The sequence below is a fragment of the Sus scrofa genome, chromosome 16 (genome assembly GCF_000003025.6).
Source record: "Sus scrofa isolate TJ Tabasco breed Duroc chromosome 16, Sscrofa11.1, whole genome shotgun sequence".
Classification (NCBI taxonomy): Eukaryota; Metazoa; Chordata; class Mammalia; order Artiodactyla; family Suidae; genus Sus; species Sus scrofa.
Window position 1 is genome coordinate 70,737,683 of NC_010458.4, and position 24,197 is coordinate 70,761,879.

The following is a 24,197-nucleotide window of genomic DNA, read 5'->3' on the forward strand; positions in this document are numbered from 1 at the left end:
GGCTGAGACAGTTCCTTGCACATAGGTAGTGCTTTGTTCTTTAAAAGTCTGCCTCATCCACCAGACCACCTCCAGATCTCCCATTTTTACCTTTGAGAAAATGAAGGCTGAGAAAAGGGAATTACATTGTTAACATTATGTATCAATTAAGTGAGACTCTAGATTGAGACACTCTCCCAATCACTGCTTTTTCCACTGTATGACTGTAGTCTGCTTAGACACCTACAAGGATTTCCCACAACTGTAACATTCTGACAGTCTAGGATAGTGAGAGGGTGATACCAATTTCAAAATTGCTAAAAATATAGATTTAAACATAATGGAGATGTGGATCAAAGGATAGGAAGGTCAAAGTATAAGTAAGGAAAGAAAATGAAGAATGATTTTGAAGAAACTAAAGAAAATGACACCAACTGTAATCGAGGTGGAGTAGCTTCTCAGCAATAGGAAAAAATATTGCAAACACAGCTTTGAGATTAAATTTTTTAGAAAGAACAACGTCAGGATTTTTCCCTTATTTTTTAGTTTTTTTATTTGCTCTTTTATTAATATTCTATATTTCATAGTTACCCAAAAACCCTTCTACAGCATAGTGAAAATAAACTGGTAATGTCAGCACTTTTTCTTCACAGCTGGGTCCCAGGTTGGTAATGTTTTTCTCCCATAAAACCATAATCCCATACAATTTAAGGTTATTAAGTTGCAGGTGAATAATTCATGAGGCAATTATGAAACATTTATGATGGAATATTATGAGCTTCCAGATAAAACATTTGGGATGGCCAAATTGGCAAACTTTGGTAGCTGTGCTTAGATCTCCCTTGAGGGTCTACATGGGTGCTCTCTGCTGCCTTGGACATTCAGAGATGGGCTCAAGTCCCTTCAAGAGATGTCTGGAACATATCCCAATAACTCAGCTGGCTGGTGTCACAATCCATGGCAGCAGACATAAGTACTGGCCGAGGCCAATAGTAATGGCACAAGGAACAAAACCTTGTCGGGAGCAACCTGGGTGCCAGGCCCTGTGAAAATCACTTCATGTGTATTATCTAATTCTCACAATGAACCTCTGAAATCAGTATTATCCTTGCCAGCCCCATCATATGGACCAGGAGATTGAGGCTCAACAGGTTTAATAACTTACCAAAGATCATATATCCTGCAAGAGGCAGAGGCGGAATATGAACACAGGCAGTCTAGCTCTTCATCCCCACTCTTAACACTCATGTTCTTAGGACTTCCAGGTAAGAACATGTCTGGAGAATGATGAGCTGTGACCTCATTAATGTATCATTTGTACATAGCATGTCCTGTTCTCCAAAGCCCTTCTATCTGCATTATTCCATCCCCACAAGGCTTCTGTAATATGATTGTTGGCTATCGTGGGACAGCTGCTATTGTATCCATTTTTCAGATGACTATTGTGAGGTCCAGAAAGGTTAAATGACCTGGTTAAAGTCACACAGCAAGTTAGTAGACACATCACAACTTCAAGGTCTAATTATAATGATGCATCCACCATAAGATAACAGAATTAGGAGAAAAGTTTCCTTGTTAAATCTCCCATCCATCACGGTCTCTGAAAATAGGCCATCCAGCCTCCATGTGAGCCTCTCTAAATGTAAGGAGCTTTGTGCTTGATGCATGTATTTACCTCCTCAGAACTGACTACTGTTTTGTCTGGATGGACATAAACCTTCTCCAATCTCCTCTTAGCAGTCACGTGCTGCCTCTCCATCATGCGTTCCTCTTCCATCACTCTCGGCTTATTATTCCCACCCCAGGATTTTCAAATATTCATTATAGAACATGTGTTTCTAATCTGTTATCTCCTTTCTCAGATCTTTCTATACGCACCTACTATATTAATAGCCTCCTTCCAACAAAACTGAATCCCATCTCCAAGGATAACTGTTTGAAGTTAGGGTACCCTACCCCCATCAAGGAGCTATAAACCATCCCTTCTCCTACTGATAAATCTAGCAAAAATCCCAGGAACTCTTATATAATGCATTTATACAAACTGGCTACCCTACCCTGAAACTTTTTCAATGCTTGTCAAACTAAATTCCCTTTACTGTGTCTCCCCTCTGCACCTATTTCTTTCATCTCCTGCAGCATACGGTTACTTTAAAACATCTTCTGGTGCAGGTGGAAATAGCATTCCCAATGCCATCCCATTTGTCTGCATTCACTCTGCCATGCTGAGGAGTATGGCTTGAGCCTCTGAGGATCCCCAAAGTGGTCCAAGGAAACAGAGGGAAGAGTGTCTACTGGGCAACAGGATAAACCATCCTCTCTGATGTAAGTTACATCTGTTCTATTAGATTCTCAACATGATGCAGCTAACATCTGATCAGTGCCTACTTGAGAGGGATCTTATAAACAAGTCTTGTCCAAATCTCCTGTCTTAGAGGAAATGCAGGCCCAGAAAAAAAAGTATCAAACCAATCAGTGTACTTGGGAACCAAGTACAGGCCTTAGGAGTTCAAGCCACAGTCAGCTCCATTTGAATATTGGGGATTACCTGGTCTAACGCCTCCCAAATTGAACACAAAATGATCACCCAGTTCAGGGGCTCTCAGAATCAAGACCAAATCCTGGTTTTATTACCAGTGTTTTTCAATGGTGAACAACAACAATAGGAAAAGTCACCTGCATTTTGGCACTGAGGGCGTCCAGCCCCATCAGAGAGTAACACCCATATCCTTGATTTCTTTCAGCACCATGGGCATTTTGAAGAGAGTCAGGTCTCATCCTGACTAGCACCCCACTGCGGTGTGTTCTCCAATAAAAAAACCACACTTGATTCTCTAGGTCTCCCACTGAGGACCTCAGAGAGGAGAATTTCAATGACAGGTGGAAATCACAGGGAGATCCACCTGCACCCTCATCAGGGCCTTCTGCCTGCCCACCAGTGAGGTCAGCTCCCATCTCCACTCTGGGGAAAGATCCACACTGAAAGCTCCAAGATGAGAACTCGCTAGCAGTTCTATCATGAAGGCCATTGCAGCATCACTCGACTGTCAATATTCTGCAAATAATACCTACTTGCCGATATTCTTCAAGTAAAAGTCTGTTACTCATTCTCTTCAGATAGCACATTGTTACCAACCTTCTGTCACAGATATTCATTTTTCTGCTTGTTTTCTGCCTAAATGTGAGGACAGTCAGCATCTCTAGACAGAATTCATCCCACGCTAGGGATTAATCCATGCTGTTGAGTAAACTCAGGGGATGAACAGGTTTCAGTGGAGGAGACTCGACACAGGAAAGGCTTAGGGTGGTAACCTGCCTAATACTTATCTTAAACTGCAGTAATCTTTCATCTTACCTAGATTTTGCATGACTAGTATATTTTTAAGTTAAAAAAAAGATGCTTCACATGCTTAAGGTTAAGGAAACATCTGTAATTGTTCACATCAAAAATATAATTTTTATTTGACATGATGTGAGTAGGGGCTGATGGGGTTACAAGGGAGGGACGCCCACCTCCACTTCTTTTGTGGCTACTGTCAGGTACCAACCACCAAGTCAGGGAAAAGGACCAAAAACATGAACAAAGGCAGGTCTGGAATTTCCCATGAAGGTTCTCAGCTCTGTTCTTTTTCAGCCAGCCTCCAACCCCACATGGAGGCATTGCAATTCCCCACACACAGACACCAGGAGGTGACATGTGGATTCCGAGCAGGTGAGCTTGCCTCCTAGAGTTCTGGCAGGTAAGCCCAGGTTAAACAAAGCCACCTGCACCCTGCAGTGCCAGCACCTCTGAAGAAGGATTAAGAGCACTCTATCACGGGGATAGCAGAATCTTAACTGAAATCTAAGTTGTTATATTTGCATCCCTAGAGAGAACCTGGGCCTTTAAGTTTCCCAAATTGGGAGCGGCCATCACGCTAAGAATCCAGCTCATCTTAAAGGTTCTGAGCCCATAAATATTACAAGTATACCTTCTTCCCTAATGCACCTCCCCCATAGCCAACTGGGGGGCCAAAGAGTGGAATCTCACATTAGCGTGGAAGATGGGGCACTTCCCCCTCATTTGCTTCTGATTTTCAATTACATTGGCATAATGTACTTAAAATCTGTCTTTTAGTTGGAAGGATAAACACAGCAGTTTGGTAATTTCATTGCTATGTCAATTTGCAAAGAAAATTCTATTTAAACTCAGTGACTGGCCCATTGCCACCATCCCAGCCAGAGGCAAGCTGTCTAAAGGGACACAGAAGGTGCCAGCTGAGTCTCTTGGGTGGATGATACAGCTGGCAGAAAACCTCATCCCCACCCACCCAAATATCCCCTGAGATGCACTAGGGGTTTTCTCAGCATTTAAAGCCCAGATTTAGAAACAAAGACAATTTTTTAAATGCTTTCCAGCCAGATTGCATACATATATTACTTAGATCTCTATGATGTGTCTGGAACTAAGCTAAGTGTTTTTTACACACTAATTCATTTGATCCCCATGACCATCTTTGGAAAAAGCTGTTCTTATCCTTCATCGAATGGGTAACAAAACAAAAACTTGGAAAAATAAATGACATGAACAAATTCTCCTATTTTGTAGTCCCAATGCAGTCCTCGATTGTCCACAGCTAACATGTTTAACCATTATTGTAAACTGGCTTTTCCTCCATTCACCTGGCCCACCTCTAGCCTATGAGGACAAAGTAGTCATTCAGTAAAATTTGTTAAGGAAATGAATGATTGAATGGCCTTGAACTTATTCCTGATATTGGCTAATGCTCTGTAATGGTTAAGCCCTAATCCAGATCATATGCTGACTCCGATCTCAACCTTGTTCTAACCACAAGACCTCTGTAAATGCTGTCCCTCTTTACATGTAAGTATCGATCCAGTCATTACTTCCTCAGAGACGCCTTCCTGACCTCCTGGTTTGGGTCAGGTTTCTTTACTAAAGACTCTTACACAGCCACATCTCTCGTTTTTCACAACCTTGCCTCCATCCACGGTCACTCAGCCATCAATCACTCTGTCTCTCCTGCCAGAACAGAAGTTCCACGACAGCAGGGGGTGCACCTGTCGTTACAACGATGAATCCCCAGTGTGCACAGTAGAACCTGGTTTATGTCCATCAACAGTTGTCGGTGAAGGCCTGGACCATGTCCTCATCACAGCCACAGACTTCTCACCCTGGCCACGAACTGGAAACTCATGTTTTAAAGCTATCAAATAAGCACGTTGGTACAATAGAGTGAAAGGCAAGAAATTATAAAAGAGTAAGTCAAAAGTGTAGGTCCTGCTGATACTGAATCATCTTTCAAAATGAAAGACAGAACATTAAGTTAAACAATCTAGAACTCCTAATGCCCCTCCCTATAGCCAACTACAGATCCACAGAGTGGAATCTCACATGAGTATAGAAGGTACAATACAAGAGATATATCGGTGGAATGCCAGAGATGTTTTCAAAGGTTTCATGTGTTTCTCACCCTTTCAATTTCTTCCCCACTCTCACACAACGTCAAAAGGACTTATGGTAAGTAAGGTATGATTACTTTTCTACCTGTCTAATGGAAATTCCATTATATCAAATTCTAAGGGATACTTCAAATTATTTTGTTCAAAGTTTTGTCATAGAAAATATGTATTAGCTATCATTAAGCCATTCACTAGGGCTGGAAATAGAGGCACTTTACAGAAATTTTTATTGCAAGGTTGCAAAGCTTGTGGAATATGATTTAATATGTAAATCAATCATTTTGGGATAAGGTAAGCTATGGGAAATGATTGTGTGATGTGTGTACTTACTTGAATTGCTGAATTAATTGCTTAATTCATCAAGTATTTACTGGACGTCTGCTCTGTGCCTAACACTAGGCTATCTCTTCCTCAGCAAAGCATTCTGGTTTGGTTATGTGCACTCTGTACAAGGCAAGGAAACAAGTACCCAAAGAGGTCGAGTTGCTTACTCCAAAGTCACACATGCAGGGCTAATGCCAGAGCTCAAAGACCATTTTCCCAGGAAGACTTGTTCAGTTGCCAGATGGGCCCCAGGGCACGTAGAGTCGGGGGAGGGTGACTGTGCAGCTGGGGCTGAGCTTTAGACCATAGCTTTAATCAGGGAATGCTCTGGAGTCAAAGTACAGCTTGTAAGAACAGAAACTCTCTGGCTTATAGGATAATCGCATTCTTACATTTTATTTTACTTTTTTGTAGGATAAAATAGAACACAGAGGATCAAGGTGGTCCTTGGTTCAACAAAGAGAAATGATTTGTTCTAGTAGAAGCAGTACAAGTGAGGAGTCAGGAAATCTGAGTTCCTGTGCTGTCCAGGTCACTGACTCTCTTGGGTTCCTACCTCCTCTCTGCGACAGTACCTCTGTGGGCAACCATGGATCCCCGGCTGTAAAACCAATGGACTGGACACAGCAGTGACTCTTAACCTTGACTGTATGCTGCAGTCACCTGGGGAGCCTTAAAAAAACTTGGATGGCCTGGTCCTAAACACACTGATTCTGATGACATTTGTGTGGGATAAGCCTTACAGCATCAGGAATTTTAAGATATCACCAAAATATTTCTAATGTGCAGCAAATAATTTTGAAAACCACTGGGCTAAGAGGTCTGGGTTGGGGTGGGGGACTCTTTCAGCTCCAATGTGTCATAATTCTACAATGCAAGAGAGTAGTTATCAAGCTTTAGCATGTATAAGAATCACCTGAGAGGTGTTCCCATGGTGGCGCAGTGGTTAACAAATCCGACTAGGAACCATGAGGTTGCAGGTTCGATCCCTAGCCTTGCTCAGTGGGTTAAGGATCCGGCACTGCTGTGACCTGTGGTGTAGGTTGCAGACGCGGCTTGGACCCCGTGTTGCTGTGGCTCTGGCATAGGCTGGTGGCTACAGCTCCAATTAGACCCCTAGCCTGGGAACCTCCATGTGCTGCTGGAGCGGCCCAAGAAATGGCAAAAAAAAAAAAAAAAAAAAAAAGACAAAAAAGAATCACCTGAGAAACCTATTTAAAAAATGTATTTCTGGGGTCCATCGTAGAGATCCCAATTCTGTAGAATGGAGGTGGGCACCAGGAATCTGCATTTGAAGGTAGACACATTCATCTAAACAGTAGCTCACAGGCAGGACTCCATTTCTCATTATCATCATAATCATCAAACAGGCTTTCAGACCCAAAGCTCATAGCAAGAAGGGATAATGGCAAAGGCAGAGCTGCCCAACCACCAGTATCAGGCTTATCAGTTGACTTATCATGGGCATGACAGATGGCAGGAGGAGGGCATCTTGGTTTCCAGGAGGAGTAACCCTATGCTACAGCATGCCACTGCAGAGGCAGGGACAGCCCAAGATGGATAGTCCACAATGCTGCTGAAACCGACCATCACCTGAGCATCTTGTGACATCAGCAGCGATGTCACTGGCCATTATCAAATCACCCAGAGTACCCAAGATTGATTTACAGCTGCAGAAATGACACCTACCAGCTCTAGGTGCACAGGCAGGAAACAGGTTCCAAAAGCTGACTGTAATTTAGCATTCATTTGCATTTTTAAATTAGTTAGGCTGTGGACCGTTGCAAAGCAATGACAGAGAATTTTTATAATAATTAGCCTTGTGGGATGGGGGAAGGGAGGCAGAGAATGGCTCCGCCTCATGATTTCACTAGAAGGAAAAACACCATTCAGCATCTCAGATCACCATATCTAATTATGATTTCCTGATCCCCCCCCCCCCAACCTTGTGGACCATGGTAACTTGTCCAAAATCTCAGCTGAACATTCATGTCTGTATCTGTCCTCCTTTTCGGGAACTAACTCTCCCTTCCCCCCCTATTTCCCTACATAGCCCAACTAGCATTTCCCTATGTTGGCTGAATGCCACTACATTCCCTTTTGTTCCTCTTCTTTGTGGCTGAATTCAGCTCCATTCTGTACAAACACTTACTCAGTATGTGTCAACAGCATGATGTGCCTGCTAAAAATAACTGACATTGATAGAGCTCTTCGCAGTTTGCAAACAACATTTCCATCCATTATCTCAAATGAGTCTCCTACCATTCTCTGGGAGGAGGGTAATCAGGGTAGCAGTTATGGCCCCATATTTTATAGCTACGAGAACTGAAACTTGGGGAGATCTGGTGACTTACACAACAACACACCACTAGTAAATGGCTTTGCCAAGATTGGAATGGGATCTCTGAACTTCAAAATCTGTACCAAGTTGTTTCAATTTTAAGATACATTAAAAGGCATATAGGATTCAAAAGAAAGAAAGGTAAATTTCTGCTCTCAAATCATTCTGAAACAGCAAGGGACTCCCCCTCTGAGCACATGCTTGAAGAGGAATTTTGAGAAGGAAACTGTTAATTGGAAAAACAAAGATTTTTAAACTTTGTCATGCAGGGAATGACAGAAACTAGGAACTCTGAATCTAGAGAACACTTAGAATGCTGATAAAAGCTTCTTCAAGCAACTAAAAGGGATTCATAGCGAGAGAAGACCCCTGTTTTGTCTGGCTACAAAGAACGTTAGGGGCACATTTCAACTTGTTCTGAACAAGTTGAATACCATGCTTTGGTTAAGGGTTCTGAAATCAAACTGCCCACATTCAAGACTTCTCTACCACTCCACCTGGATAGGGTCAAATTTGTCATTTCTAATCCCCAGGCTACTTTTATGTATGAAAGACATAATGATGGCTCCCTTACAGGACTGTTGGTGCTGCTAAGTAAACTAATTCATACCAAGCCATCACCATTAGTAACTATTCAATAGGTCATAGTTATGACTGTATCTTTGTTTTAAACACCAACCAAAGAGCTTTACACTCACTTAACCCAGAAAATCTAATAAGCAGATTTTGGTCTTCTGTATATAGTTGAAGAATAGTTCCAAAGTAGAGTAAGGCAAGAGAAAGCAACAAATAATTCTCCTTAGCTATAAGGGACCCTTGCAAACAATTACCAGCCCACTACTTCCATTCACTAAGGTTTCTGGAGTCCAAATCAATGAAGTTGATCATGTTGCTTTGAGGGACACATGCCCCAAACTGGGGAGAAACTGGCTGCATGTACTAGGACTGCTTTTATACAGCATTGTTTTGGTCCTAGCTATTGTCATAAACAAAGAAAGAGAAGGCAGAAAAATAGTAAAATACATGCATAAAATTCAAAAAAGCTTACAGATATTAATTGAATCAAGCAAGATCACTAGATACAAGGTCAACCTACAAAAATTAGTTGAATTTACATTTTTTTGTTAACATGGGAACTTACAAACATAAAATTTAAAAGAGTGTATCATTTCTGAGATCATAAAAACTCCAAATTCCTCATAATTAATGTTATAAAAATGTATTAAACCTTTATACTAAAAACTACAGAACATTATTGAGAAAAACTAAAAAAAGACCTTAGTAAATGGAGGATTGTATCTGCAGATTAGATGTCTGTGGATTAGAGGCATTGGCATAATGTAAATACATCAATTCTCCCCAATTTGACCTACAAATTCAAAAATATAATAAGATTTTATCATGGCAATTGGCTTCTTAATCCTAAAACTTACGTGGAAATTTAAAATGCCAAGAAGAGCCAAGGAAATCTTGAAGAACAAAAAGCCGCAGACATATGCTACCACATTTCAGGACCGATTATAAAGCTGCTGAAACACATACACATGCATATGTATATACTGTAATATTCTTTATATTTTGTTTTATAGGCTTTTAGTGTAGATGACTATGCATCTTTTTTTACATTTATTCCTAGAAATTTGATGTTTTTATGCTACCATAAATGATGTATTCTTTTAATACATACATAACAATTTCCTTACATAATATTTATGCAAGAAAATAGCAAATTAATACATGGCAATGGTGACACTGCAGTTTAGTGGGCAAAGAATATTGTAATTAAACAAAGTGCATAAATTGGATATTCATATGGGGAAAAAAATCTTGATCCCTACTGACACACATACATATATTCATCACAAGACAGATTTAGGATCTAAAAGTAGAAAAATAAAGGAATAAAACTTATAGAAGAAAATTCTTAAGAACATCATTATAATTTTGAAATGGCAAACATTTCTTAGGTAGGATTCATAATGTGTTAATGATGAAGGGAAAATAAAGAATTAGGAAAGTATTAAGTTTAGAAATCTCTGTTCAAATTAAAACAAAGTCCTTAAGTGAAAACTCAATCCACAGAGATTATGTATGTATTCATAAGATACATACCTGACAAGATTCACACTTAGAACATATAAAGAACTTCTACAAATAATTAAGAACAGATAATCCACAGAAAAAAAGACTAAAGGCTTACATAAGCCTATCACAAAGGAGGATGTCTAAACAGTCAATAAATTTATGAGATTGTGCCCTACCTCTTCGACATAAAGGGAATACTAATTTAAATCAGGAGATTTTTACCAAATACCCACCAGAATTTCTAAAAAGAAAAAAAAAAGAATAAAAATCCAATTCCAAATATCAATTGGAATTCTCAAACATTCCTAAAAGAACTATTAATATAAATACCCTGGAAAATAGTTAGGAAGCCTATACTCCATGAATCAAAAATGACTTAGACATTAACTCAACATAAATGCATACATGTGTTAATAAAAATATACATAAAAGGATGTTCATAGCAGCATTATTCATAATAATTTCAAAGAGGAAACTTAAAATACCTATCAATAGTAGAATAATCATGGCAAAATACACAAAATGAAATTCAGATGAGAATATACAAACTACAACTACACGCAATGACATGGTTGAATTTCACAAATGTGATCTGAGACAAAGTGGCCAGAGAAAAGAACACTTATTTCTGTATTTCTATAAATTTCAAAAATAGCTAAAGCTGACCTATAATGTTAGAAATCAGAATAGAAAAGCATATGAGATGGGCTTCTGGGACATTGGTAATTAATGTTCTGTTTTTTGATTTGGTGTCAGTTATAAGGGCATGTTGATATAAAAATTTGTCAAGCTGTGTACTTAGAATATTGGTGCTTATCTGCATGTAATAATTCAACAGAAAGTTCAAAAACATCTAAAAAAGCATAAAGGAGGAGGTGCCTTCTTGGCTAAGACATGAGATACTTGAAGGAGAGTAGAAATACAATAAGAAATGGTAGCTGGATCCATATTGACGTAGACCTCAAATTAGGGCATAGATATCCAGGCAACCACCTCCAGATCAAAATGTGGAAAACTCCTTTAGTGAAGGGATGGATGGTAACTATTTTAGGTTTTGTATACCACAAGCTCTCTGTCACAAACACTCAATTCTGCCATTGTATCATGAAAGCAACTGTAGTAGAATACATAAATGGATGTGCATTACAGTTCCAATAAAACTTCATTTACAAAAACTTAAGGAGGGCAGATTGCCCAGGAAGAGCCATGGAACATTTCTGAACAGTTAGTAATGCAGGAAGAGTTGGGCTTTGGGAAAATCATTATGACAGCAAATACAGAGTAGAGGGCTCAGGAAAACCACTGCATTCATCCAGAAAGACATAACGGGGGAGAAGACTACGAACTCAGAGAGTATCAAAAACTTTCTTCCTTTGGTCTGTTGGTGTCTTCACACCTCCTAAGGATGAAATTGGGTGGAAGGCTTGAACCCCAGCTCCACCTCCAGCGCCTCACCGCACCCCTACACATATTCAAGTAAGATTCATGATTATTTGGTTGATCAGAGTCCATAAAATGGATTGGGCTTCTTATTGTAGAGGTGGTGCTCTCAGACACACAGGCTTGATATCACTTCCTGGGTGATCTCTGCCCGCCCCCACATCCAGGATGTTTTCTCTTCCTCTGGCCTACTAGCCAAGCCTTAATTTTATCTGGTCTGAAATAGGTTGAGGGGATAATGGAAGAGGATGCCATCTTTCCACCTTTCTTTCTCTCTGCTCTCAGGTGTATATTCTCATAGTGCCATAGTGGCAGGTATTCACCTTTGGGAGAAAAGCTGACCATTTGGACTTTACTTGCCCCCTTAGACTTCCCCTGGCCTCAACAAGAGGGAGCAGACACCTGATCCAGGCCTTTCTTACTTGGGGGTTTAAGATGTAAGCCCAGCTAATAAGAATTTTTGCACATGGCAAGAGGAATAGCTAGACCAAAGCAAGACGTGTGTACTCCTGGGTCCTCTGGTCGTGTATGATCACAGTCACCCTCCCTTCACGCCACTGCAGTACCCCTCACAGTTCTCACTCCACTTGCCAGGCAAGCCTGCTTTCCAGGTAAACACAGGAAGAATTACCTGACCTGAACTTCTAGACAATGGAGAAAATGGGTTAAGGAAATGAATTCCTCCGTTTCTCCTTGCCTCTCTTCTTGCGTCCTTCTAGCCCACTTTCCTCTTCTCCTGACCTCCCTTTATACACTGAATGAGTAAAACTGAGAGCAGAGAAAGAACCAGACTCTCCTGGTGTCTAAGCTTACTTAAAATTCTTATAGCTCCCGCAAACGAAGGAAAGTCACATGGCCTCCTGTCCTAAGCCATTTTCCCGCTGGCACTTCCTCTCCACCCCTCCCTCCTCCCAGCAGAGATATTCACCTTGTTAATCATTCTACCAGCATCAGAAAACATTACCTCCATGACCACAAAATAGCAGCCTCATTACTAGAACCACAGCCCGCAGTCAGATGGATTTCCCCAAAGGCCTCCAAACCTTTCCCATTATATTACCGTGTCACTCCTCATTTTAACACATATTAATCACAAAGATACATTTTTCTTGGGCTATGGATTTAAGTCGCCCTTTCTAAGCATTTGGTAAAAGTTGGATCAGGGGAGGAGGAAAAAAAGGATGATTAAATTTGCAAAGTCAAGTTTCTCTCCCCGTCTGTATATGCACAGAGTAGGAATCTCTGGGTTGCTGCAGACCTCAAAAATGTTTAGAGCCTTATTCTTTTCGTCGATAGGAGGCTATAAAGCATACTGAATACAGACTGGGAAATCATGCTAGGTAACTATGGCTCCACTACTTACTAGCTGCGTTACCTCAAACGACTGGTCTCACTTTCTTGACCCTCAGTTTCCACATCTATGTGATGAGAATGCATCATTTGGAAGTGACTATGGGGCTTAAATGATACAGACCCAGGGCCTGGACCACAGGAAGTGCTCAGTATACATTAGCCAGTATTTTCCTTCTTTTCCCTTGGTTAAAGGAGCCACACTAAATCTCAACTCACTTTTTAGAAACAAGGACCATCCTGGCTGCTATTTTCCTTCTGCTTTCCTGCTGTTCACAAAGAAGGATTAATATTTGTCCTTATACTCTTGTTTGATTTCAGAGAATTAGAAGCAACCTTCCACCATTTTAAGGTAGACAAGGTAAGTTATTGATTAAGGTCAGAATACCCATGGAAAAGAAGAAAATTAAGGTGTGTATTTCTGTCGGGCAAAGACAGTGCATTGATGTGGCTTGGGGTCTGTGTTTTTTTTTTTTTTTTTTTTTTTTTTTGGTGGATCTGGGCTGCCTGGATGCAACCTAAATCTCACATGGTAGCCTCCATTGCTTCTTCTGAGCCAATACCCTTCAGTGCCAGAGGTCTGGTCAGGGGCACAGGCGTCGTCTCTGACACAAGGGAAAGCTCATCAGCTTTTACAAGGATGAAAACTAGCATTATGGCCTTTCAGGGCTGAGCTCAAAGCATTATGTCCACAAGCATAAGTTCAGAATGGCAAGAGACAGACAACACACTAGGCTTGGTGTAAGGGGATCTGAACTCGAAACTGAGGTCTGCCACCAAATGACTTTAGGATGTGGGACTTCAAAGCCTCTCCAAAGAGATCAACTCAAAGAGCCTATGGCCAGAATAAAAGTTATCAGAGCCTTATTGCTCCTCACATCCCACTGCAATTGTTACAGAGTTCTCCAGCCCCTCCTGAGCAAGCTGCCTTACTCCTTCCTGCCCCCTACCAGGAAAGTATTTGGCCCACTCCTCGCCCCACCCCTATGGGGCAATATGCATCCCTAACAAACCAGCAAGTATACCCTAAGACCTCTCCTCTCTCCTTTAGCCCTGGACTATAAAAAGATGCAACCACATGCTTGGAGAAGGCTCTCCCTGATCATCAGGAAGTCGCCACCCCCCCCATGCTAGCAGTGTTTCTTCCTCAGTAAACTCTTCTTTCTCTTCACACTACTATGAGTCTGGAAATTCTTTATCCAATCCACACACACACACAAAATGGGACAATGACTATCACACACACACACACACACATGCATACACATGTGTGTATTTCCACCCCCTGGCCTCAGATTTCTTGGATATTAAATGAGGACATTAGACTGAATGCCCTTTGAGAATCCCTTTGGCCCAAAGACTGTCTGTCTACACTAGTGGAACCCATACTTACATGAAGTTGTATCCTTTGCTCTTCGAGGTAAGTTGACTAGTAAGTACAGTCATACTATATTAAAAGGGAGCTCCCAATCCACATCCGGATAGTTCTATCATGTGTCATCTTCTTTGCCAGCAGAAGACACTGCTCTAACTCTTGCATAGAAAAGGGAGGTTAAGTCAGCACTGGGTAGTGCTCAGAATTGAAAGAGGATGAGTCAGTATCCTAAATGGCATGGCTTTGTGAAGCCAGGAAAGAAGGAGGGTCTCGAGTTTTCCATGGAAGGTGGTCTTTTTTCCCATTCAGCCTTAGAATGACTTTGTCCTAAGTTGTTGCCTTTCTTACATGTTTCCATTGAGATCAAGCTCTAAGGAAGGAGAATCAGATTGGTGTGTCTTGGGTCACCTGTCCTCTCTGTGGTAGGGGAGTCCAGTGTCTTGTGGTTGGCAACCCACCAAAGCCACATGGCAGGGAATGATGGCAGTTCTCCCGAGGTTGACAGAACGGAGTCCCTGTGCATCAAGCCAGAGAATATTACTTTCCACCAAGTTGGTATGGCCACTGTGGTGTTTTGTCTGCCAGTTCATGGGAAAGTAAAAGGATTGGAGTTTGGCCTCTTAAGGTAGGCATAGGTCATCACTGTCATAGTTGGAGCAGATTTGCCCAGGCAATTTCACCAAGTAGCATCTACCCTGAGCCAGGCTTTCTTTTCGGCCCTTTACTTTTGAACTTCTGAGAGGCAGGCATTATTAATCCCTTCTTTAGTGGTGGAAACCAAGGCTCAAAGAAGTTAGAGGAGCTGTCTAAGGCCACGGAGCAAGAAGCAAAGCTGGGATTTGCACCCCCATTTGTTTGGCTCTAAAGTCTTGACTCCATTCATAGCACTCTATACTGACATAGTAAAGGAACAGGGATGGTTTCTAAGCTCTAATGTGGCTAGGCCTGGAAGCCTGAGAGTTTGGATGAGAACTTTATCCTTGGTCTTGATCCCAGGCAGCATCATTGCCTCTGAAGAAGAGAGCCTAGAGACCATGGAACTTAAAAGAGGTGTTGAAACTCCACCCTCTACCACACACAATTCATGCTTCTTGTTACTTTACTAAGCTTTGCAAGTTCATGGCTCTTGAAAATAAAAAAAGCAGATATGATTTTTAAATTCAAAGATGGTGAGGGAGAGAAAATGGAATCATATTTCAATCCTCTCCAATGCTTTGAGTCAAGATTTACTTTAAGTTCTATTAAAAAAAAAAAAACCTGGAAAATAAGTTCTATAAAACTACTCTTAAATAAGAAAAAAAATATAGAACCTATCTCAAAAAGCTGGAAGTTCTCTCTTTTTTATTGAGTTGCGGTTTCTCAATCTGCTTCATTCCTTGAGGTGAGGATGAACAGCCTCAATGTTCCCTTTTCTCAAATATTGACTCTTCCATATGCAGCTTTCAATTGAATCTGCGATTTGTCTCATATTGATTCGAACTCCAGAAAACACTACTGCAGTGACAGGTCTCCTTTGCTTTTGCAACTAGTAGACTAAAAGATCCAAATTTCCTATTTCAGATAAATAAACTGAAGATCAGGGCGAAGGTGATTTCTCAAAGTTACCATCAGGAGAACAGGGCCATAAAATATACAACACATCCTTTCCCCCTCCTCCAAAAAAAATGTGTTCCTCTATGTGCATAAGTATTCCTTGGAGTCAGGATGATAAGTAGATGTCTTCCTGCCAACCCTGACCCATTGGTGCAGTGACTACCAGAATCACTGAGTAGTGAGAGCCTGGGAGGACACATTCAGGGTTTCATCCAGCAGGAATAAGTCCAGTGATGGATTGCAAATGTCTGCTTTGGTCGTAGAAGTGACAACATATGTTTTGAGTATGTGGAGTTGTAGCACAATTCTGATTCAGAATGACTAAGATCTGAGTCTCAAATCAGTTAAGGGCAACAGAGAAAAAATGAGAGAAAAATATACTTGCATAGTTGACTGCCACTGGACAAGGGACAGGGCGGTCCCTTTCTCTATAATACCACCTTAACCACTATTTCTGTCCTCTTCCTTTGAACCATTAGGGCACTGGAGAACTTCTCTAAGTTCAGAGAGAGGAGGGACTCTTGGTTTTTTTCCATGTTAGCTTGCCACTTATTAGCTCATAAGTTAATTACCCACTAATAGTTTAAGTGTCAGGAATACAATAGTTCTCAATCATTATTGCACATTACAATTATCTGGGTGAGCTTTAGAACCCTCAATTCCCATATCACATCCCAATTAAATCAGAAGAGCTGTGGGTAGCGGGTGGCCATCAGTAGGTTTAAAGGATCCTCAGATGATTCCAACGTGCAAAGTTTGGGAACCACTGAGCTAACATCGAAGCAATCACTAATAGAGGTAAAATACCAGAATCACAGAAGTAGCAAGTAAGTGGGGAGCCAGAACCAAAGTTCTGGTTCACAACTCTGTGGAGGGTTCAACCAGTTCTGAGAAAGTCAGATGAAGGGTTCCCATGTGAAGACCTCAAAAAAATCTCTTATGACAGTGATACTTTCAGCAGGAATTCACTTACAAGAGTGACAAGTGTTATTGGAATCATAGAAGGTGAACACTAAGACAAGCACTAGATATCCTCTACTCCAACTCGTACATATTATGGATGGAGAAACTGGGACCCAAGGAGAAAAAAGAACTTGTCAGTGAACCAAGGGCTATTTCAAATCTTATACAAGTTCCTCAGACTCACATTCCTCTTCTAGTTTTATCATCCGTCATTACCTCCCTGGCCTTTTCTCTGGGGCCTTATATGTCTAAAATGGAACTGGTCATTCATTTACTCACACCATACTCTTCCCCAGCTCCCAGTAGCCTTATACAAAATTATAGTGCCTCTCTACAGCCAAGCCATCAGCAAGTCCTTTAGATTCTATTTTCTAAACATACTATCAATATTTCTGCATCTTGCTATCTTCATTGTCATCTTTCCAATTCTAAGCCACTCCCTGTTCCTTGAACCATGGCTACAGTGTCTTAATTGGGCTCCTGGTTTTCCTCTCTGGTCCCTTATCCACACAGAAAGCTTGATTTATATTCTTAAGATGTAAATCAGATCACATAGCTTCCAGCTTACAAAAAATTTCAAAGGATTCCTATTGCACTTAAAGTTTCAAGTCCTCACTGTGGCCTAAGCTTTGCCCCTCTCCAACCTCAACTCAGACCACTTTCTGTTTCCTCACTAAGCTCCTGAAACCTTGTTTTCTTTATGATCCTAGAGCCATCTAAATCCTCTCCCCAGAAATGTGGCACCTTCCTCACCCCATCCCTCTCACTGGGCTAACCCCTCTGGATCTCCAGTTTCAGTTACAAAGTCTGTTCTCTGTCTTCCCTCTGACCTCCCTAAATAAGTTAGGGCTCTCCTGTTTTATGTACAAATCTTGGCTGCTTTTGATTTCCTTTCTAAAATTTGGTATAAATAATAATTATTTCACTTATGCATTGTTTTAGTTTTTTTTTAAATTGTTTTTCTCCTTCACTAGAATATGAGCTCCACAAGAGAGGTGAGAAAATAAACATCTGCCTTGTTCATTGCTGTATTTATTCCCGGCACCCAGCAGAATACCTATTCATTAAAGAACTATCGAATGAGTGAATTAATGAAAGCAAATGACTTTACCATGGCTTAAGCTCTTTTTGGAGGCTTTAATGGCCAAGTCAGGACTTGAACTCAGGACTTTTGAAGACAACATTAATGATCTCTATTCAGATTATGCCTCCTGATGCTGGGAATCAGGACAATCTAGGATAGTCAAACAATCTCTTGGTGCCCCAGGAAGACAAATCCTTTGCATTACAAAACAAAGAAACTCTTTTCTTATATAAAAAAAGTGTTAGGAACACATTCAGCAGCTCCTCAGACAGGCTGAGACCTGGGACCTGGGGACCTTTGCTGCTGGGCTTGTATCTCAACAAACATCTCCTTGAGCAAACAAACACAAAGAAACCATAAGGGAATACCAACAGCTGCATCCATGTGCAGTTGAGGCAGATTACAGGCGATGAGATTCCAAAAGACAAAAACCCAACTGTCATTTCTGAGGAGTCTGGAGCAAAATCAGGGTGTTCTGCATGCCGCCTGCACACAACACTACTGGGGGCGGAGGGCAGACCACCTAAGCCACCCCTCTGGCCTGACGTCTGGGCCCACCCCTACCCTCACCTCACCTAAGGAACCAAAGCTCACTCCTCCTTCAACAACCAAGCAAGGGAAACTGTTGCTTGTTTTCACTCCCCCTGGCTGCAGCAGGAATCTCAATAAAGCCTTGCCTGAATTTGGCCTCTTATCAAGTTTTAGTGATTAAGGAAGGCCAAGAACCCTGGTCTCTAACATGCAGACTACAGCTCTGGCCTCAGAAAGGCTAAACATGGGCAGGTACTTGCTCTTGTTTCAATTCTGGCTCTGCCATTTCCAGCATGATTTGCAGCCATTGATTTGAACTGCCTGAGTCTCAGTGTCTCCATCTGTCAAATGGGGGTACTAAGTCTATTCTAAATGTTATTAGAGTAACATTAAAGAATAAAGGAGATAGAGGGTGGGAGGATTTGAAGACCTTACACTCCTGTCAATATACATCAGAACACCAAAAACTGACAGCAACAGAGACGATATTATCATTTACAGAAAATTCTGCTTTTCCAAGCCCTTTCCTTTGCCCTCTGTCTTCTGCTAGCCCTAGCATTTCTTTTGTGCTTAATAAAAACAATGAAAAGGGGGAAGAGTGAAATTAGGAGAAAAAAAGGAGAAAGAGGAAAAGAAGGAAGAGAAGGAGAAACAAGAAGGGAAGAAGCAGACTGTACTGATCATCTTCCATGTGCCAGACACTATGGATAGAAGTTGGCAAAGATTAGAATTACTATGAGGAAAGTGCTATTAACAGTTCTATTTTACACATTCCCAAGGCTCAGAGGCAAGCCAAGTCACGCTCTGGCACATTAAGTAACTAGGAAGCTGAGACTCAGACCTAAGTCTACCTGACTCCAAAGCCCAGCCTTATTCCTCCATACCATGCTGTCTCCCTGGATTAATGGAAGAAGTTTCCGGGCTGGAGTGATGAGTAAAAGCAAATCACAGTGGGGTGGTTGGGGAGCTTGGGGGTAACAGACACAACTATTGCCTTTGGGATGGATTAGCAATGGGATCCTGCTGTGTAGCACTGGGAACTATGTCTAGTCACTTTTGATGGAGCATGATAATGTGCCAAAATACACGTATGTGCAAAAACAAAACAATTTGTACATAGATGTGCAAAAAACAAAACAAACACAAACAAAAAACCGAGAAGAGCAACCACAGAAATACACACAACCTAAAAAAAAAAAAAAAAAAAAAAGAAATTAAATTTCTCCTATCTTACCATTTGGAACTAAATTTTCCTTAGTCTGTCTCTATTTATTCCATGTTGATTGCTAATTCAGCATTATTTTAAAATGCCACCTCCTTTTAATAAATTTAATAGTAAGCATTTGTTTAAAAAAAAAAAAAAAGCAGGTCACACCCACACACAGGCTGCAGGCATGTTTACAGCCCTGGCTGTTCATTAATGTATTTTACTACCAAAATGGCAGTAAGAAATCATCTAGACACAGAGATGGGTAGGAGAACAGCACCTGCTCCACCTGTTGCAAATGGTCCATAAATATGGCCCATGTGTTTATGGAAACATTTTATTAAATTGTGGTAAAATGCATCTGACACAAAATGTACCATTTTAAGCATTTTTAAAGGCACAATTCTGATGTAGAGACATACACTCAAAGTTGCACAATCATCACCACCACCTAGTTCTCCAACATTTTCACCTCCCTTGGTGGAGATCCCAAAATACCCATTAGGCAAATATTCCCCAGAACCACCCTTCCTCTCAGCCTCTGGCAATCACTAATCTACTTTCGGTCTCTGTGGATTAGGCAAACTCCCTTGGTTTCCTCTTGAACAATATACTTGGATAAGACCCTTGAAAATCTCCGTTTCACAAAACAGCAGCTCCACTTCTGCTCAAGGTTCTGCCACAGCATGTCCACCTGGCTCCCTAGGGAGTTACCAGCTAATTACCTAATTGGAGGCACAGGACCAGGTGAACAGGCAGCTCTCCTCCCAAGGGAACAATTGCACCAGCAATTGAAGATGCATAAGAACATTAATGCTCATTAGAAGTTATACAGATCTCTGGGGACAAGCCAGCCTTTCCAGGAACAGAGGTGAGCAGGACTGCAGGGTGATACAGAAACAAGCAAAGAGTTTGGAATTAGACAGACCTGAATGTGAACCCTGGCTCCTGCACATATTAGCTATGTGAAATTGATCAAGTCAACCTTCCTGAGCCCTGTTTTCCAAAAAATGTCAAACTGAGATAGTAACATCTAACTTAGTATGGTATTGGGGAAGTTAAAGGGGGAGTAAATGTGACACAACACACATATTTTTGTTTCTTTAATTCTTGGACCCTGCCAACTCAGAAGACGTTACATCTACTGATGTGAAAATTAAGTGAAAGGGTAAGAACCTGTGAAAATTAAGTGAAATGGTAAGAAACTTCTTTCCCAGGTGAAAAATTAAACAGGCGTTATTTGTCTTTGCTGGTTGGAAAGAAAATTTAGTGTAAATTTTAGTTCATACCTTGGTTGCATTCCTTCCTATGGTCCTTGGTCAAGGATCAAAACCCAGAAGCCTCCGGGCCAAGGCATTTAAGAAAAAATTAAAGTTCTCCATTTGCTTTCCGTTATATGGTTAACACTACATTAAACACTAGTAATGCTAACTTTCAACATATATATATAGTAGAGAAAATCAATCCCTGAAAACAAACTAATCTAGTCACTGTGCCAGGTTTAGTTCGGATGGTGCCAGGCACCCTTCTGGGTTCTGAAATTAAAAGATTAATAAAACAAGAAGAGTGTAAAGAGACAGTCTTGATTTCAAATCCTAACTATGTAACCGAGCAGGACCCTATGGGACCTTCCTGGAACAGACCCTCGCCCCGTACCATGTCTTACACCTGCCTCTTGTCTGTAGAAAAACTTCAGCTTCCTAGGCCTTCCCCAAGCTGCAAAGAATAAATTTAATCAGATAAGTGAGAAAATGCAGAAAGTAAGGAAAACAGTCAACCAGGACAAAAGCATAATATTTTAGCCATTAAACAAAGACAAGAACATTTAGTTTCTCCTCAAGGACTATAGATAATACTCTGAACCATATCCTTTGAACTGTTTTGCAGAGATTGAAACCCCTACCAGGTGGACAAAGTTAACTGTGTGCTAACCACAAGCATGTAGATCCCAGACTTGTTGGAACCAGAAGGTTAAGGATGTTGTCGTCTTATTACCTCACTACCAACCTATCAGAAGAATGTCCATGAGCTGATCACACACCCTCCAATGCCCTCCCTTACCATGTCTTTAATAATTTTTCCCTGGAAAAATTGTTCCTTGCTTGGTGCCCCGCAATAAATGCTGCAATTTCCTTTACCACAACCTATTGTCAGTAGATGGGCTTTACTGCATGCAGGTGAGCTGACCCAAGTTTGGTTTCTTAACAGCTACATTCGGAGTATGACTTTGAATCAATTACCTCAAGGCTCAATTTGTTCATCTATATAGTAGGGATAATAATAGTCCTAACTTAATAAGGTTATTTGAGGATTAAATGAGATAATTTTTATGAAGTATTTAGCACAGTATACTAAATCAGCAGTCAATAAACATGGGATATTAGAATTACCCTTTTTAATATTAAGTAAATGCAATAACAGACAAAGATGAGTTCTGTTGGGCAAAAGTGCTGGGAGCCCAAGAGGCCAGGATTGTTTCTGGAGGAAATGATTATTAACAGATAAATAGGATCCAGATGGAAAGAGCAAGGTCATTCCAAGAACAGCGAAGAGTATAAGCAAAGGCCAGAAAGCACAGAACAGCTCACTGTATTATAGAGGCTGTGAGCAGCTTGGTAGGAGGGACAAATGTAAGAGGAACAGAAGTAGATGAAGACTCCATGAGCCACACCACAATTTGGTCTCTATCCTGAGGCAGTAGGGACCACTGAAAGGTTTATAGCAGGGGAGGACATGCTTTGTTGTGAAAGATTCCTCTGGCAATTGCATGCAGGGCGAATTTCAGAAAAAGAATGCAGGAATTAGGAAAAAGAGTCTGGAAGCTGTTGAAATAAGTCAAACGAGAAGATGGCAAATGGAACTAAGACAAGAGCAGCAAAAACAAAGAGAAATAAAGTATAGTAAGGTAAACCCAGAAGTTGCGGCAATTGATGGATTAAGGGTGAGAGAGGGGTTGTCTGGAGGCTAAGTTTGCACTGGGGACTTTCACTCTAACTGGACACACTAAAGGTGGACAAGGTCTCAGGAAGAGGATGAGAAGTTCCCTCTATTGATCAAAGTTTATTACATATAGGAACTGACTAACCTGAGATGTGCCATTAGGATCCTCCTCCAGGAATGAAGGTCTGGGGAACCAGTCCTTTTCGAGGATTGCCTTGCTTGGAGACAGATTCCTGACTACAGCCAGTGGGTGGTGGGGAGAAAGGCTGCCTCCGGCCAACTCACAACAGCTCTGCAGCGTCTTCTCCGTGCCGAGCCCACGAGCCTCTGTCTTCCCACCCACCTGCTATACTTCCTTTCCTCCCGCAGGCGTGAGAACACTGACCAATGAACATCCTGCCTGCCAACCTCCACCTGAATCTACTTCCTGAGGAACTCAACCTGCCACACATGTATTTATTTTACTCCTCACAATAGCTCTGGCAGAATGTAAGATGAGAAAGACTATCTCTGTTTAATAGGTGAGGAAATGGAGGACCAGATACAAAACGGAGCTCTAGAGCACGTGGGTTGTTAAAAGTGGATCCGAATGAGATGCCTTATATTCCCTCCTCTATTTGGCTACCTGATTTCTCCTCATGGTACCTCTGAGCAGGTTATCAAACCTGGATGCCCATGAATATCAGCTAAGGAGGCTATAAGTACCAATATCTGGAAGCCAGCACCAGAGATTCTGACTCTGGGTCTGGATGGGGCCTCTATAATTTATCAGAACCCAACCCAAATCAGCCTTGGCAAAAAAAAAAAAAAAAAGTGTGTTGGGGAATACTTTATAATTTATAAGGATATTGAGGTATCTCATTAGGGTAAGGACGAAATGCAGCTGAGCCCCAGAAGTAAACAAATCAAAGTCTCCAGTCATCAGAAGTCCTTTTCTCTTTTTCTCCTGTGTGCCTGCTTCACTTCTGTCCTGCTCCTTCCTTGAGGTATCACATCATTCATGGCTAAAGACAGAAATGACCACAAATAGCTTCCAAGATTTATATCTTATCTAAACCTGAAGAGAGTCTAGATTCCCTTTCTCAAGACTAGAATCAAATTTTCCATGAGAACCTCTGACTAGCTCAACTTTGAATAGGTACCTTGCTGGCCCCTGAATCAATCAGTTATGTCTTAGAGATGAGGGCATAGTATAATACAGTTAATCTTTCTGCAGTGATTTTGATCATGGCAAAGGTAACTCCTTGCAAAGGGGTGCTGGGCAGACAATTCCGAAGCTGTCCGCTACAGCACCTTGCGCTAGTTCTTGGCCTCTCCCAGTCTCCTTACTCCTGTGTTTTTAATCCTGACATGGACTATTGGTGGTCTAACTTCCCTGTGTTCTCAGTGTCGAAGAGGCTAAAGAGGAGAGGAAGCCCACTGGGATCAAGAACATAAGAACAGAGGAGCCTCTGACATTAGAGATAGAGGAAAAGCCTTGTAGAGATTCTCCCTATAAAACCCTGCAATTTTTTATCTCATT

The 24,197-nt window shown here is 41.3% G+C and overlaps 1 long non-coding RNA gene across 1 annotated transcript in view; it reads right to left on the bottom strand.

Moving 5' to 3' along the window:
- The window catches only part of LOC110257249, a 62,387-nt gene extending 38,989 nt beyond the window's left edge, over positions 1-23,398 (bottom strand). The window contains exon 1 of the long non-coding RNA XR_002339611.1: positions 22,821-23,398. This is a non-coding gene — a long non-coding RNA (uncharacterized LOC110257249). The remainder of the gene's footprint in view (positions 1-22,820) is intronic.